The sequence below is a fragment of the Eulemur rufifrons genome, chromosome 30, assembly GCF_041146395.1.
Source record: "Eulemur rufifrons isolate Redbay chromosome 30, OSU_ERuf_1, whole genome shotgun sequence".
Lineage (NCBI taxonomy): Eukaryota > Metazoa > Chordata > Mammalia > Primates > Lemuridae > Eulemur > Eulemur rufifrons.
The window spans coordinates 52,171,791-52,186,841 of record NC_091012.1 but is presented as its reverse complement, the minus strand read 5'-3'; the positions used below and the strand labels follow the sequence as shown (position 1 = coordinate 52,186,841).

Genomic DNA, 15,051 nt, shown 5'->3' with positions numbered 1-15,051 from the left:
AAATGGTAACATATGTAAAAATCTTATTCAAACCAGAGGGACTTGATAAAATTAATAGTCACATGATGGAAGTTTCTAACCATTTCAGAGCACTAGAAATGGTTCAACCTCATTCTTCAGCGTAGGTTGGGACAGCCCAACTGAGCCCTGGGAGGTTAAGTGACATTGGCGAGGCCAACGTCATACTAATGGCACAACCAGCTTTCTCTAAAGACCTTGGATAGGTAGGGTTAGAATTCAGAGAAAGGGAAGATGACATGGACACAGGTTTGGCTGCATATAATGGTTTCTTTTGAGCCTGGGAGTTGAATGCCAGTTCTGGATCCAGTGGCCCTTCACCAGCTTGTGCAATTGCCAGTACTTGTTTCCTCATCTGCAAAGGTGGACTAGGTCGGTGCATCCTGAAGGGAGAAATGGGAGCTTACGGTATGTTTTAAGATTTAAAGAAAGTTACTGGCTGGTCCGATGATAGTGGGTTATCAGAACTTACTACATTAGTGTCACTAAAGTAGGTATACAACCTCCCACTGCTAAATTTGACTGGCTTAAAAAAAAAAGCTACCAAAATAGTACATTTACCTTCAAGAAGTGAAGCATAAGATGTCAGCTTTTGAAAGCCCCGAAGTCAACCATGTGGTGATAGATACTTCCCATCCCTTTGTGACCTACGGACAGGCGGCAGCAACAGCATGGTGGTTGAGTTTGCAGTCTGCGGATGACCAGACTGCAGTCTGGATTCAAATCCTGCTCTTTGCCATTCACCAGCTGTAAGCCGAAGTGTCCTCTCTCAGAGGGTAATGAGGATGAAATGCAATAATGCACTAAAGCACTTGGCTCCATGCCTGGCTGTAGGAAAAGGAGAAGAGGAGTGGGGAGTGAACAAAGTGAAAGTTTTGCTGTCAGTTCCCTCAACAGCACACAAGGTGGCTGGGAGAGGGAGGTCCTGATGGCAGACAACTTGGGCAAAGTCAGGCAGAGCCGCCATGCAGTTGGTGCTCTAAGGCAGCTGCTAGATAGATGCCAGTTCCCTTCCAACACCAGGATTATAATTTGGAGGGGTAGAGTAACCCTTCAGGGCCTCAAAATTAGGCCTAGTGTTGAATCCCAGCCCTATCACTGAACCAGCTGTGAGAACTTGCTCTCTTAAGAGACTTATATCCAGAATCATACCTCAGGGTATGTAAGGATTGAATGATAATGTCTGTAAATGATCAATTCCACCACATGTTCCCCCATTTTACAAATGAGAAAAAGGTTCTATAACTCTCATTCCTGCTAATAGGAATTAACAGTTTTTTGAGTGCTTGTAACATGCCAGGTAGGTGCTCTTAGCAGGAATGGGAATGAGAAGCAAATTGAACAGGGAGTAGGTTTTGTAAATTCTTAGAACAGGGCAAAATATTAACCATTTACCCTTCCCTGATGGTGTTATTAATATATTCAGGAGTGTTCATCCAACAAACACCAAGCCCCTACCCATGCAAAGCATTGGAACCAGAGGCAAATAGGACCTGCAGGGGAGTCACAGCCAAGGCTGCCCATGCGTATGTGCCTGTGCACACCCTGTAGGTGTGTCTCTGGGAATGGAGGGAGGGAAAAGTGGCAGACATTCATCCAAGAAAACTCATCAGGCTGAACTAAGCAAATGGTCTGGCATGGTCAGACCATCAGGGGTGATTTTGCCCCCAGGGGACATTTGGCAACGTCTGAAGACATTTTTTGGTTGCAGCAACTTGGAGGGGAGGTGCCACTGGCAGCTAGTTGGTAGAAGCCAGAGATGTTTCTAAATATCCTACAGTGTACAGGACTGTCCCCCACAACAGAATTATCTGGCCCAAAATGTCAATAGCGCTGAGGTAGAGAAACCCTGGTCTAGTAGCACTGCAGCCAGCCACAGTGAGCTTTTTGAGATACAAATCTGTTCAACACACCACTCCCCCTACCTCCACTTGCTTCACACTATTCTTGGGATAAATCTCACTCCTTAAAATGCTCCAAAAGGAGCACAGTGGTGGGTGGCTCTTACCCGCTCTTCACTCACTAAACTGGACCCAGCCCCGCTACTCTCTGTGTCCCTCAAAGCACCATGTGCTATTCCCTCGACCTGGAATATTCTCCCTCTTCACTTGGTTAATCTCATTCATCCTTCAGGTCTTAACCTACTTGTCACCTCCACAGGGAGACCTGCCCTGACTTCCTACCCCCTCTTCCTCCAATCCAGTTAGGTCCTTCTGCTTAGCACCTCTTAAATCACCCTGTTGGTTTCCTTCACAATTGTAACTGTAAAGATACATATATGTGTGGTCAGTTAATTGACACCTGCCTCCCTCACTAGACTGTGAGCTACAAGCATAGACTCAGAAGAGTATGTCCTGCTCACTGCGGTTTGCTCTCACCTAACGGCATCTGGCACAGAGGAGGTACTCAGTAAATACATTTGTCGAATGAGCAAATGAGTGAGTGAATGGATGGAGGGGGAAATGGACTTGCGAGAGAGCAACAGCAGTACAAAACATGTGCCTTAACGCGTGTGTATACAGGGAGTGAAGGAGCAGTAACTCTTGCCTGAGGAGTCAAGGAAGAACACCTCACCCAGGTTCACAAGAAGGGAACGCGTCTGTGTGTGTGTGTGTGTGTGTGTGTGTGTGTGTATGTGTATAAGCTCACATATGCACAGTTGGTAGGTAGCAGCAGTTTAAGGCACTAGAGAAGGGATCTAGAGCATCAGACAGGGGCAGATCGTGACACTCAGTTATACTGGGAGGTGGGAATGATACTGTTCTCTGGGGCTGCAGGTTGGGGAGCCAGTCATCGCTTCTCACCCTCTGTAGGAACATCTCTTCCTCCACACGGAGGAGATGGGCCAGCCTCTGCACTTGACAAGGCCACTTGGGGCTGCAGGTCCAAAGCTGTTGGAGGGGACTGTGGCAGAAGCAATAGGCCTGGACTTCGCTTACAGCCCTGACCCTAAAGGACACTGTTCTCTTGATCAATTCGAATAAATTAAATTCTGGCATAGCTGATAATACAAATGGTTTGGAGATGTCTCGTAAAGACAAAGATAGGCACATCCAACAGTAGCAGTGAGGGAAATGATAAAAAAAAAAAAATCAAAAAAGCAAACACCTGCAGCATAGATCAGACCAGAGCCATTTTCTGGAGGAAGCAAAGAAAGAGTTTAAAAGTCAATTGCCCCAACACCCCACAAAAACCCCACTACTATCAATACTGGGATTATAGGCTATTTTTTAACAATTTATATTGAAATATATTAATACATACAGAAAAGTACACTTATAAGCATATATAGCTTGATGAATTTTCACAGGGTGAATCTACTGGTGTCAACACTACCCAGATCAAAAAACAGAACATGGGCCAGGTGCTATGGCTCACGCCTGTAATCCTAGCTCTGGGAGGCTGAGGCAGGAGGATCCCTTGAGTTCCAGAGTTCGAGACCAGCCTGAGCAAGAGCAAGACCCTGTCTCTACTAAAAATACAAAAATTTTCTGATATCTTCACTGGAAGGGAAAAAAAATAGAAAAATTAGCCGAGCTTGGGGGCAAGTGCCTGTAGTCCCAGCTAATCAGGAGGCTGAGGCAGGAGGATCGCTTGAGCCCAGGAGTTTGAGGTTGCTGTGAGCCAGGCTGACGCCACGGGACTCACTCTAGCCTGGGCACCAGAGTGAGACTCTGTCTCAAAATAAATAAATAAATAAATAAATAAAAGAAACAGAACATGATCAGCATCCTAGAAGCCCTTCCCTGGGCCCACTTTCAGTCGCCATCACCCTCAAGCATAACCACTGTCCTAGCATCTAACAGCACAGATTAGTTTTGCCTGCTTTTGCATTCTATATAAATGGAATAATGAACTTTGCACCTTTGTGTCTTGCTTCTTTTGCTTACCATCACGTGAGATTGATCCATGTTGTTACACGCAATTGTAGACCATTCTGTGTAATGTTCTAGTATGTGAATACACCATAATTTATTTCCCCATTTTCCTGTTGATAGGCACGTAGATAATTTCCTGTTTGGGGATTTTATGAATAGTGCTACTATGAACATTTTTGTACATATCTTTTGTCCAGTATATATGTGCATTTCATTACAGGTGATTTAGTTTGCATTTTTATGCTTCTCAGGATGTATACACATAACGAAAATGTGTTTGTTTGTTTGTTTGTTTTTTTGAGACAGAGTGTCACTCTGTTGCCCAGGCTAGAGTACCGTGGCGTCAGCCTGGCTCACAGCAACCTCAAAGTCCTGGGCTCAAGCGATCCTCCTGTCCCAGCCTCCCAAGTAGCTGGAACTACAGGCATGCGCCACCATGCCCAGCTAATTTTTCTATATATTTTTTTAGTTGTCCATATAATTTCTATTTTTTTTTTTTTTTAGTAGAGATGGGCTTTCACTCTTGCTCAGGCTGGTCTCAAATTCCTGAGCTCAAATGATCTACCCGCCTGAGCCTCCCAGAGTGCTAGGATTACAGGTGTGAGCCACCATGCCTGGCCAAAAATGTGTTTTATAATGAGTAAAAAGCTAATTAAAATATCCACAATGAGGATGTATTTATAATCAGAAAAAAAAACGTTTTTTAAGATTAGGAAAATTTAGAGGCCAAGGCCAGGAGTCTGAGACCACCCTGGGCAACATTGCAAGACCCCACCTCTATAAAAAAATTAAAAATTAGCTGATCATGGTGGCTCGAGTCTGTAGCCCTAGTTACTCAGGAGGCTGAGGCGGGAGGGATTGCTTGAGCCCAGGAATTTGCAATTACAACGAGCTATGATCGCAACACCGTACTCCAGCCTGGATGACAGAGTGAGACCCTGTCTTTTAAAAAAAAAAAAAAAAAAAGAACAGGAAAATTAAACTTAACTTCAGGGTTAGAGTATAGCCACTCACTACTTTTTTTTTAAAAGCAAAAGAGGGGGAACTTACCACAAGCCTTCAAAGGTGTCTCATGGAACCCAAGGGAAGTGGGCAATCAGGCTTCCAGAAGAACCAGAACCAGGGCCTTGAAAGCCATTTGAGAAGCCGGACAGGCTGCTTTCCGTCTCTGGGTCTCATACTCTACTCAGCTTCTTTCTGCATGTGTACTTCAATTTGTTCCTCTTGGCGGACCTGCTTCCTCTGCTTCTCTGTACACAAGGCCAAACATGGCCTCCTCTCTGTCCTCAGTTCGGGCAACCAGTGGAAGTGGATGGGAATTGCTGAATCCCAACAGCAAGATCATGAATGAGAAGGAGAGCCCAGTCGGTCCAACTTGGGTCATGTATCAGTCGGGAGTCAGTAACTATGGCTGACAGGGCAGGGTCATGCAGAATCTTGACTGCCCTGTGGGTGGGCTGAGCAGACATCCCCAAGAGCATCTACTCCGAGCTCCCTTGGAGAGAGAGAGACCAAGCACTAGCCCTGGCGTTGTCTGAAGAAATCCCTTACCTCTGTGCGCTGTTGACTCCGTCTGTTCGCTTCTGTTCTCTCAGTGCTTTATACAGTCCTTTGTGCTGATTTTTAAGTTTGCTTTTCTGTGGATATTTTCAGAGGCTTCCAAGGATATGGAAACGTGGGAAAGATGGCATATCATATATATAAGGGATAATCCTGAAACAAATTAGACAAATTTAGGAGCTGTGGGATTTAAAAAAGACATGCATACCCTTTTGACCTAAGACCAAATTCTTGGGTTTGGGCTGCAGGCCAGCTAGGAGTCCAAGCTGGAATCAAATGTTACCTCTCTCCAGAGACTCACCGCGACTCCCACGTTCTTATCAGGAGCCACTAGTTCCAGAGGAAGTTTGGGAATGCCTTATGCCTTATGGCCTGGCATCTGTCTCTGAGTGTTCTCTGGGACACATATTTTGATGGGTTCCAAACAGCCCAGAGCAGAGGTCACTTTTTCTATTGTTATTAATTCATTATTACGGTTACGATTCAAAGCATTAAAAAATTAACCATAGTTTGGTTGGGCGCGGTGGCTCACGCCTGTAATCCTAGCACTCTGGGAGGCCGAGGCGGGCGGATTGCTTGAGTGCAGGAGTTTGAGACCAGCCTGAGCAAGAGTGAGACTCCGTCTCTACCAAAAAGACAAGAGGATGTGAGGGCGATCTGGCTGCGACATCTGTCACCCCGTTGATCGCCAGGGTTGATTCGGCTGATCTGGCTGGCTAGGCGGGTGTCCCCTTCCTCCCTCACCGCTCCATGTGCGTCCCTCCCGAAGCTGCGCGCTCGGTGGAAGAGGACGACCTTCCCCGATAGAGGAGGACCGCTCTTCGGTCAAGGGAATACGAGTAGCTGCGCTCCCCTGCTAGAACCTCCAAACGAGCTCTCAAAAAGACAAAAAAAACAAACAAAAAAAACCCCAGCCAGGTATTGCAGCACTTGCCTGTGGTCCCAGCTAACCTGGAGGCTGTGGCAGAAGGATCACTTAGACCCGGGGAGTCAGAGGGTGCAGCGACAATGGAGCCACTGCGTTCTACCCAGGGAGGCGAGTGAGACTCTGTCTCAACAAAAACAAACAAGGCAACTGAGCAGCCCTCCTCACAAACCCCACGCCTTCATATTCTAAAAAATTAATAAAACTAATTAACCATAGGGAAAACATGGTATATGAGAACTCTGTAATATTCTTGCAACTTTTCTGTGAATCTAAAACTATTCTAAAACAAAATGTTTATTTAAAAATAAAATAACAAATCAAACACCTAAATCTGGAGTGAAATTGATTAAGTATGCATTTGCAAGTATGGTGCTCAAAAAGGCATGCTAGTGGGAGAGCAAAAGTTGTTGAACTCCACTGATAATGTCTACATCATAAACACTTGCTTTAACTTGTGTCTATATGGGTTGCTTCCCCATAGATTGATAGACAAAATGTCCCATTTGTAGGAGGTCTGGTCTTGTATGTGCTTCGGTTAATGCATGGGGGCCACAGAGTGAAATGGAGTGACTCACGGAGCTTTGAAGCTGGCCAGGCCTGGGTTTACATCAATACCTCTCACTAGCTGGGCAACTTTAAGGGAGTTACTTAACCTTCCTGAGCATTCATAAAATAGGAGCTTATACTGTGCTATAGACTTGTGCCTTCAATGAGGTGATGTGTCAAAGGTGCCTGGCCTATTAATAAATGGCAGCAATTCATCTGTAAGAGTTTCTGGTGTAAACCTGTAACTGATATTTTTTCTTCTTCCTTTCTTTTTCCTGTTTTTTCCCCTTCCTTCTTTCTCTTCTCCTTCCTCCTTTTTTTCTTTGGACAGGATTGGGGAGGAGTAGACAGTTTCTGTTTCAACAGGCAGTTAACAGAAAGCTCACAGTGGCGTAAATAAGCAAGCTCAAACTGAAAACTGAAAGTGGATGGATAATAAATAAATTGCCATAAGACTCCCTAATTTATTGAGGAAGTAGAAGTCTGGAGCCAAGTGCTATTCTTAGGAAATAGTAAAGGGTCCCAAGAAGAAGATGAGGATGTTCATCTCCTAATAGGAACACTTAAGAGTCATATTCATCTATGATACTTAACAATTTTTTTTTGAGACAGAGTCTCGCTCTGTTGCCTGGGCTAGAGTGCCGTGGCGTCAGCCTGGCTCACAGCAACCTCAAACTCTTGGGCTGAAGTGATCCTCCTGCCTCAGCCTCCTGAGTATCTGGTGGGACTACAGGAGTGCACCACCACGCCTGGCTAATTTCTTTCTATTTTTAGTAGAGACGGGATCTCACTCTTGCTCAGGCTGGTCTCAAACTCCTGAGCTCAAGCAATCCTCCCGCCTCAGCATCCCAGAGTGCTAGGATTACAGGCTTGAGCCACCGCGCCCGGACTATCATAGTGTTATAACTGCAATGCTAGAGAAGTATTCACAAGGGCCAAGGGAAGTATTCTGAACTTACATATTTTAAATAAAAAAGTCTGATTAGGGCTGATACCAAAAGAGTATATGTTCCTAGTGTGAGGTGCATATTTATATATTTTAATGACCAAAGTGACATTCATATATGTTTGTAATATGCATACACATATATTTAGTATGTAATTTGGGAATCTCAGGATGATAACACTTTACATGAACAAAAGCTTTGTGCTTTAAAAGATAGTATTGGCCGGGCGCGATGGCTCACGCCTGTAATCCTAGCACTCTGGGAGGCCGAGGTGGGTGGATCGTTTGAGCTCAGGAGTTGGAGACCAGCCTGAGCAAGAGCGAGACCCCATCTCTACTAAAAATAGAAAGAAATTATATAGACAGCTAAAAATACATATAGAAAAAATTAGCCGGGCATGGTGGCACATGCCTGTAGTCCCAGCTACTCGGGAGGCTGAGACAGGAGGATCCTTTGAGCTCAGGAGTTTGAGGTTGCTGTGAGCTAGGCTGACGCCACGGCACTCACTCTAGCCTGGGCAACAGAGTGAGACTCTGTCTCCAAAAAAAAAAAAAAGATAGTATTTCATTGGCATTTTGAAGAGTACTAGAGACAGTATTTGTTCTGTTATCTATTGTTGTGTAACAAACTATCCCAAAACTTAGTGACCTAAATCAAACATTTTGTTTCCATCATCATTTTGTGGGTCAGGAACTTAGGAAGGCCTTGGCTGGTTGGTTTGTTTCTGGTCCAGTGGGGACAGCAGGGACTGAAGGATCCACTTCCAAGATGTCTTCTTCACCCACATGCTGGGGGGCTTGTTGTTCCTTGGCCTTCACTCTCTCTCTCTCTTTAATTGGCATCTCATCCTCCATGGCCTCCCTATGTGGCATGGCCTTCTCACAGCATGGTGATCTCAGGGTATTTGACTGCATACATGGCATCTGGATTGATTGAGTGTTCCAAGAGAGAAGAACTGGAAGCTGCCAGTCTCTTAAGACCTGGGCCCTGAAACTGGCACCATTAGTGCTGCGGTTGCACAGGGCCCTGTGCAAAGTTAGATGCTCTGCTGTTGCCATATTGAAATTTTTAATAATTTTTTAGGCTGGGCACAGTGGCTCACACCTGTAATCCTAGCACTCTAGGAGGCTGAGGCAGGAGGATCGCTTGAACTCAGGAGTTCAAGACCATCCTGAGCAAGAGGGAGACTCCATCTCTACAAAATAGGAAAAAATTAGCTGAGCATGGTAGCAGATGCCTGTAGTCCCAGCTACTTGGGAGGCTGAGGCAGGAGGATGGCTTGAGCCCAGGAGTTTGAGGTTGCAGTGAGCTATGATGATGCCACTGCACTCTAGCCTGGGTGACAGAGGGAGACTCTGTCTCCAAAATAATAATAATAAAAATAATTTTTAAAAAAGGGTCCCACATTTTCAGTTTGGGCTCTGCAAATTAGGTAGCTAGTCCTGCCCAGCCCAGGTTTTCTCTTCTCCTGTATTTTATTGGTCTAAGCAGTTACTGAACCCATCCAGACTCAAGGGAAGGAGATATAGAGCCTACCTCTCAATGGGAAGGGTATCAAAGAATTCGTGGTCATCTTTAATCCATCACAGCATGGTATAGGATAGGGGAAAGAGCACTGGAGTCGAGAGATCTGAGGCTTAGTCCAAGTTGTACAGCCACAGCTAGCCTGCCACTAACAAACCACATCAGCTTTTGGGACTTCAGTTTTCTTCAATTTGAAATGAGGAAATTGGACTTAATCTCTAAGCTCTAAAGTCATGAACCCATAATGCCACATTTGTTACTCTCTAATGTACATCTCACATGGCCCCCCCAAAGGGAAAAGGGCATGGGAACAGAAGGCAAATGAGCTACAAAAAAAACCCAACTATTATTTCGTCAGAAAGCTGGCAGATCTAAATTCAAGGTCAGCTGCCTCCGACTCCCACTTGTTCATTCCACAAGCACCCATTACAGGCCACATACAACGCAGACACAAAGTTCTGGGTGCTGGGTGCTGGGCTGCGGCAGTGAGCCACATGGACCGGCCCACGTGCTCACAGGCTCACAGCCTATGGCGGGCAGAGGAGAGCGCAGACAGTTACAGCCCAGTGCTGAGCGCTGTGCTGAGGAAGGCACTAGCTGTTTGGGCACCTGAGCATGGGACGATGGGAGGGGCCGAGGAAGAGCAAGTGGAGCCCGGAGGCAGAAGAGGAGCTAGGTTTGGGGGGTGGGGCTGCAGGGTGGAGTGTGGTGGGTTCAAAGGAAACAGTGGCGCCGTCAAGATAAAGCTGGGAGGAACTGAAAGTCACTGTGTGGCAGGAGTGTAGAAAGGGGACTTACTGCATTAGGGGTGGGGGAGAGGATGCTGAGAGGAAAGGAAGTAGTGATGAGGGGAGAGGCTGGAGAGGTAAGCGGGGGCCAGATCACAAGGAGCCCCTAGGTCTTGGGAGAGATGTGGAATTCTATCCTGAGGCCAAGAGAAACATGAAAGATTCAAAATTGGGCAGTGGCCTATCAGGTTTGGGTTTAAGAAATCATCGAGGGATTTATGCTGTCCCTCTTTGAGAGATGACTATTTACATAAATTATTTGTAATTTTGTAAACATTATTTTTATTTTTATTTTTAGCGATGGGGTCTCGCTCCTGCTCAGGCTGGTCTCCAAATCCTGGCCTCAAGCAATCCTCCCACCTCAAGCTCCCAGGGTATTAGGATTACAGGCGTGAGCCACCATGCCCGCCCGATTATCTGTAATTTTTCTGCATGGGAGGTTTGTCTCTTCTCTCCCATTTATTTATTTATTTATTCAATCATTTCTTTATATTAATATGAACTTATGGATATTTATTTTATACTTTGTGTTATAATCCAGTATTGCCCCAGATCTAGACTCATCTGTTTTTGCAATGAACCAAAGAGAATGGTATTAGAAACCAAGATCTGGGTGCTAGGTGTGCTCTATTTGAATTCATTTGAATCTGATCGCAAGCCTCTTGTATTGGGGTGTAACATGGTTGCTTTTTTTAAATCAGTCTAGATTCAACCAGATAAGCAGATCCCATAGGAAATATATATATGAAGAGATGTATTGCAAGGAACTGGCTTCTGTGATTGTGAGTCCTGACTAGGCATATTGGAAATTTCTAGGGCAGGCCATAGGAAAGGTAGACTGGACTTCACAGGCATGGGCTGTGCACAGCCTGAGGCTGCTGTTCACAGGTGGAATTTCTTTTCCTAGGGAAGCTCAATCCTGCTTTTAAGGTTTTTCAGCTAATCGAATTAGGCCAACCCCGGTTATCTAGGATAATCTTCCTTACTTAGAGTAAACTAATTATGGGCTTCAATTACATCTACAACATACCTTGAGCACAACACCTAGATTAGTGTTTGCCTGAATAACTGGGACCTAGACCCTAGCCAAGCCGACATATCAAAAGACTATCACAAGTGTTGCAGCTCTTTTAGAATTTGTCTAGCAGGTTTTCTGGTCCTCACCGGAAGACTCCCTATAAAAAAACAAAACTATTACAATCATGTCTTTAAAGTGTTCTAAATCCAGGAGCACCTCATTTATTGACCATGTTCCATAAAATGTATGTTTCTGGATTACTGAAGAGTTCCCCTTATGAACCAAAGCTTTTAGACTGTTAACTCTTTAGAATGTATCACAAACTACTCTGCCTTCTTCCACTGCAATACTAAATACTTGAATCCGTTTGTAATGATCCCGGGTCCCCAATGTAAACATTCTTTATCACATTGAGTTAACAGGGATGTCTCAGGGCCTCCAACGCCTGGAAGACTCCTTACCTCCACACCAGGGGGCCTAATTTCTCTAGTCCTTTTAGTTCCTCTGTCAACTGTCAGTCTGTTTATGTACTTCCTCCAGCTTCCTTCCCTTTCTGAAGGCTGCCACTCCTCACTGCCATCAGCCTGACTCTCCTACACACTATGTACAACTAACTTTGGTGGGTAACTAGAGCTGTAAGAGAAGTGGACACAAAATGCTGTGGGAAGAAACCTCTGTCATATAGGTCTCTTTCTGTCCTTGAGGCTGAGCCAACTGTTAAATATGAAATAGGCTGACCAAAAATGGTACACAAAATGAATGCTCATATTTTTGTCCTGGGTACTGGCGGTGCAAGGAAAATGAGCTGATACATTTTTTCTTTCATTAATTAACTCAATAACTGTGTGTGGTCTCACTGCTTTTGAGTATAAGAGGCATTTACCTCTTGTTCTGTTTTTATTTATTTATTTTTGAGACAGAGTCTTGCTTTGTTGCCCAGGCTAGAGTGAGTGCCATGGCGTCAGTCTAGCTCATAGCAACTTCAAGCTCCTGGGCTCAAGCGATCCTACTGCCTCAGCCTCCTGAGTAGCTGGGACTACAGGCATGTGCCACCATGCCTGGCTAATTTTTTCTATATATTTTTAGTTGTCCAGCTAATTTCTTTCTATTTTTAGTAGAGACGGGATCTGGCTCTTGCTCAGGCTGTTTTCAAACTCCCGCCTTGGCCTCCCAGAGTGCTAGGATTACAGGCCTGAGCCACCACCCCGGGCCTCATGCTGGTTTTGATTTGCATTTCCTGAATGACTAATGAGATTGAACAGCACCTTTTTGTATGCTTATTGGTCATTTGCATATCTTCCCTGGAGAAATGTTTATTCAAGTCCTTTGTCCATTTTAAAATCTGGTTGTTTATATTTTTGTTGATGAGTTGTAGGATTTCTTTTTAAATTTTTTAAATTAAAAAAATCTGGGGGCGGCTCACGCCTGTAACCCTAGCACTCTGGAAGGCCGAGGTGGGTGGACTGTTTGAGCTCAGGAGTTTGAGACCAGCCTGAGCAAGAGTGAGACCCCCGTCTCTACTAAAAATAGAAAGAAATTATCTGGCCAACTAAAAACATATGTAGAAAAAATCAGCTGGCCATGGTGGCACATGCCTGTAGTCCCAGCTACTCGGGAGGCTGAGGCAGGAGGATCGCTTGAGCCCAGGAGTTTGAGGTTGCTGTGAGCTAGGCTGACGCCATGGCACTCTAGCCTGGGCAACAGAGTGAGATTCTGTCTCAATAAATAAATAAATAAATAAATAATTTTTTAGAGATGGGGTCTTGCTCTGTCACCCAGGCTAGAGTGCAGTGGTGTGATCATAGATCACTGCAATCTTGAACTCTTGGGCACAAGTGATCCTCCTGCCTTAGCCTTTCAAGTAGCTAAGACTACAGACATGCGCCACCAGGCCTGGCTAATTTTTAAAAACATTTTGTAGAGGAGGGGTCTCACTATGTTGCCCAGGCTGGTCTCAAATTCCTGGCCTCAAGCAATCCTCCTGCTTTGCACCACCCCCAAGTGCTGGAATTACAGGTGTGAGACACTGCACCCTGCCAGGAGTTCTTTATATGTTCTGGATACCAGGCCGTTATTAGATATTAATATATGTTTGCAAGTATCTTTGTCCATTCTGTGGGCTGTCTTTTCACTTTCCTGATAGTATCTTTTTCTTTTCTTTTCTTTTTTTTTTTTTTTTTTTGAGACAGAGTCTCACTCTGTTGCCCAGGCTAGAGTGCCGTGGCATCAGCCTAGCTCACAGCAACCTCAAACTCTTGAGCTGAAGCGATCCTCCTGCTTCAGCCTCCAGAGTAGCTGGGACTACAGGCATGCGCCACCATGCCTGGCTAATTTTTTTCTGTTTTTTAGTTGTCTGGCTAAGTTTTTCTATTTCTATTTTTAGTAGAGACAGGGTCTCACTTTTGCTCTCACTTTTGCTCAGGCTGGTCTCGAACTCCTGCCTTCAAGTGATCCTCCCACCTCGGCCTTCCAGAGTGCTAGGATTACAGGTGTGAGCCACTGCACTTGGCCAAAGTCCAACTTACCTATTTCTTCATTTCTTGTGCTTTTGGTGTCAAATCTAAGATTCCATTGCCAATCAACAACTACTGAGCATTTTCCATGTACCAAGAACTAGGGATTTCATGGTGAATAAGACAGCCTTGGTCCCCGTCCTCATGGAATTTGAGTCTAGTAGGGGCAGGGGAGATATTAATCTAGTAACGGCATGAATAACTTATCAATTGTGATTTGGACAATAAAGAAGATGAATGAGTAGAGTGGGTGGATGCTAACTTAGCCTGAGGGGCAGGGAAGACTTCCCCATGGAGGTAACATTTAATCTGACATCTGCAGGATGAGTGGGAGTGGGCCACGTGAAAGGGTGGGGCAAGGAAGAGAGGGAAGAATGTTTCTTGACAGGGAATAGCATGCAGGAATCCCAGAGTTCAGAAGAACATGACTCTTGGAAGGATCAGCAAGGAGGACTGAGCAGCTAGAGCAGAGTGAGGGAGGGTGAGTGGGGAGAGATGGAAGGACTTTGGGAGAGAATGTAGAGTGAAAAGTTTACAAAATTTCATCCTGGTAAATACCGGCAATTAAAGCTGTAGGTCATGGGACTAGAGAAGACAGTTTCATGCATAAGGAAGTAGCCAACATTGTCCAGTGCTGCCAAGAAGTGACCTAAAATAACAAATTGGATTTGGCAGATGGGAGGTACTAAGGTGTGAATGTATGTAGGCCTCCAAAATTCATATGTTGGAACTTAGCCCCACGGTGATGGTATTAAGAGGTGGGGCCTTCTAGGAAGTGATTAATTCACTTAGTGATTAAGGAATGGGATTAATGCCCTTATAAAAGAGGCTTCAGAGAGCTGCCTGGCTCCTCCATTTCTTCCATCATGTGAGGACACAGAGAAGGTGCCATAAATGAGGAATGGGCTCTTGCCAGACACTGAATCTGCTGGTGCCTTGCTCTTAGACTTCCACGCCTCCAGAACAGTGAGGAATAAATTTCTGCTCTTTATAAATTACCCAGTCTAAGGTATTTTGTTGTAGCAGCAGGAATGCACTAAGACAAGAAGACATCATGGGGAACTTCCTAGAAGCAATTGCTCTGGCATGATGGAGGCAGAAGCCAGAATGCAAAAAGTTGAGGAGTGAATAAGGGGTAAGGAAATGGGGACAGTGAGGGGAGGGGCCCTCTCTTTGGAAGGGCTTGACTATGGAAGAGAAGAGAGAGACCCACAAGCTTGGGCCAGAAGGCTGGGGGAGGCTTGAGCTTGCTTGTCACCCAAAGTGACACTCCTAGTAGTGACTCAATAAATTTATTGTCTGTTGCACTGAACTGTTGAAGATACAGGAGA

At 45.1% G+C, this 15,051-nt stretch overlaps 1 non-coding gene across 1 annotated transcript; it reads left to right on the top strand.

Moving 5' to 3' along the window:
• Window positions 1-11,303: 11,303 nt before the first annotated feature.
• LOC138379319 (U7 small nuclear RNA) lies at window positions 11,304-11,365 on the top strand. The gene has a single exon (XR_011232088.1). It is a non-coding gene; the product is annotated as a U7 small nuclear RNA (small nuclear RNA).
• Window positions 11,366-15,051: the final 3,686 nt, after the last annotated feature.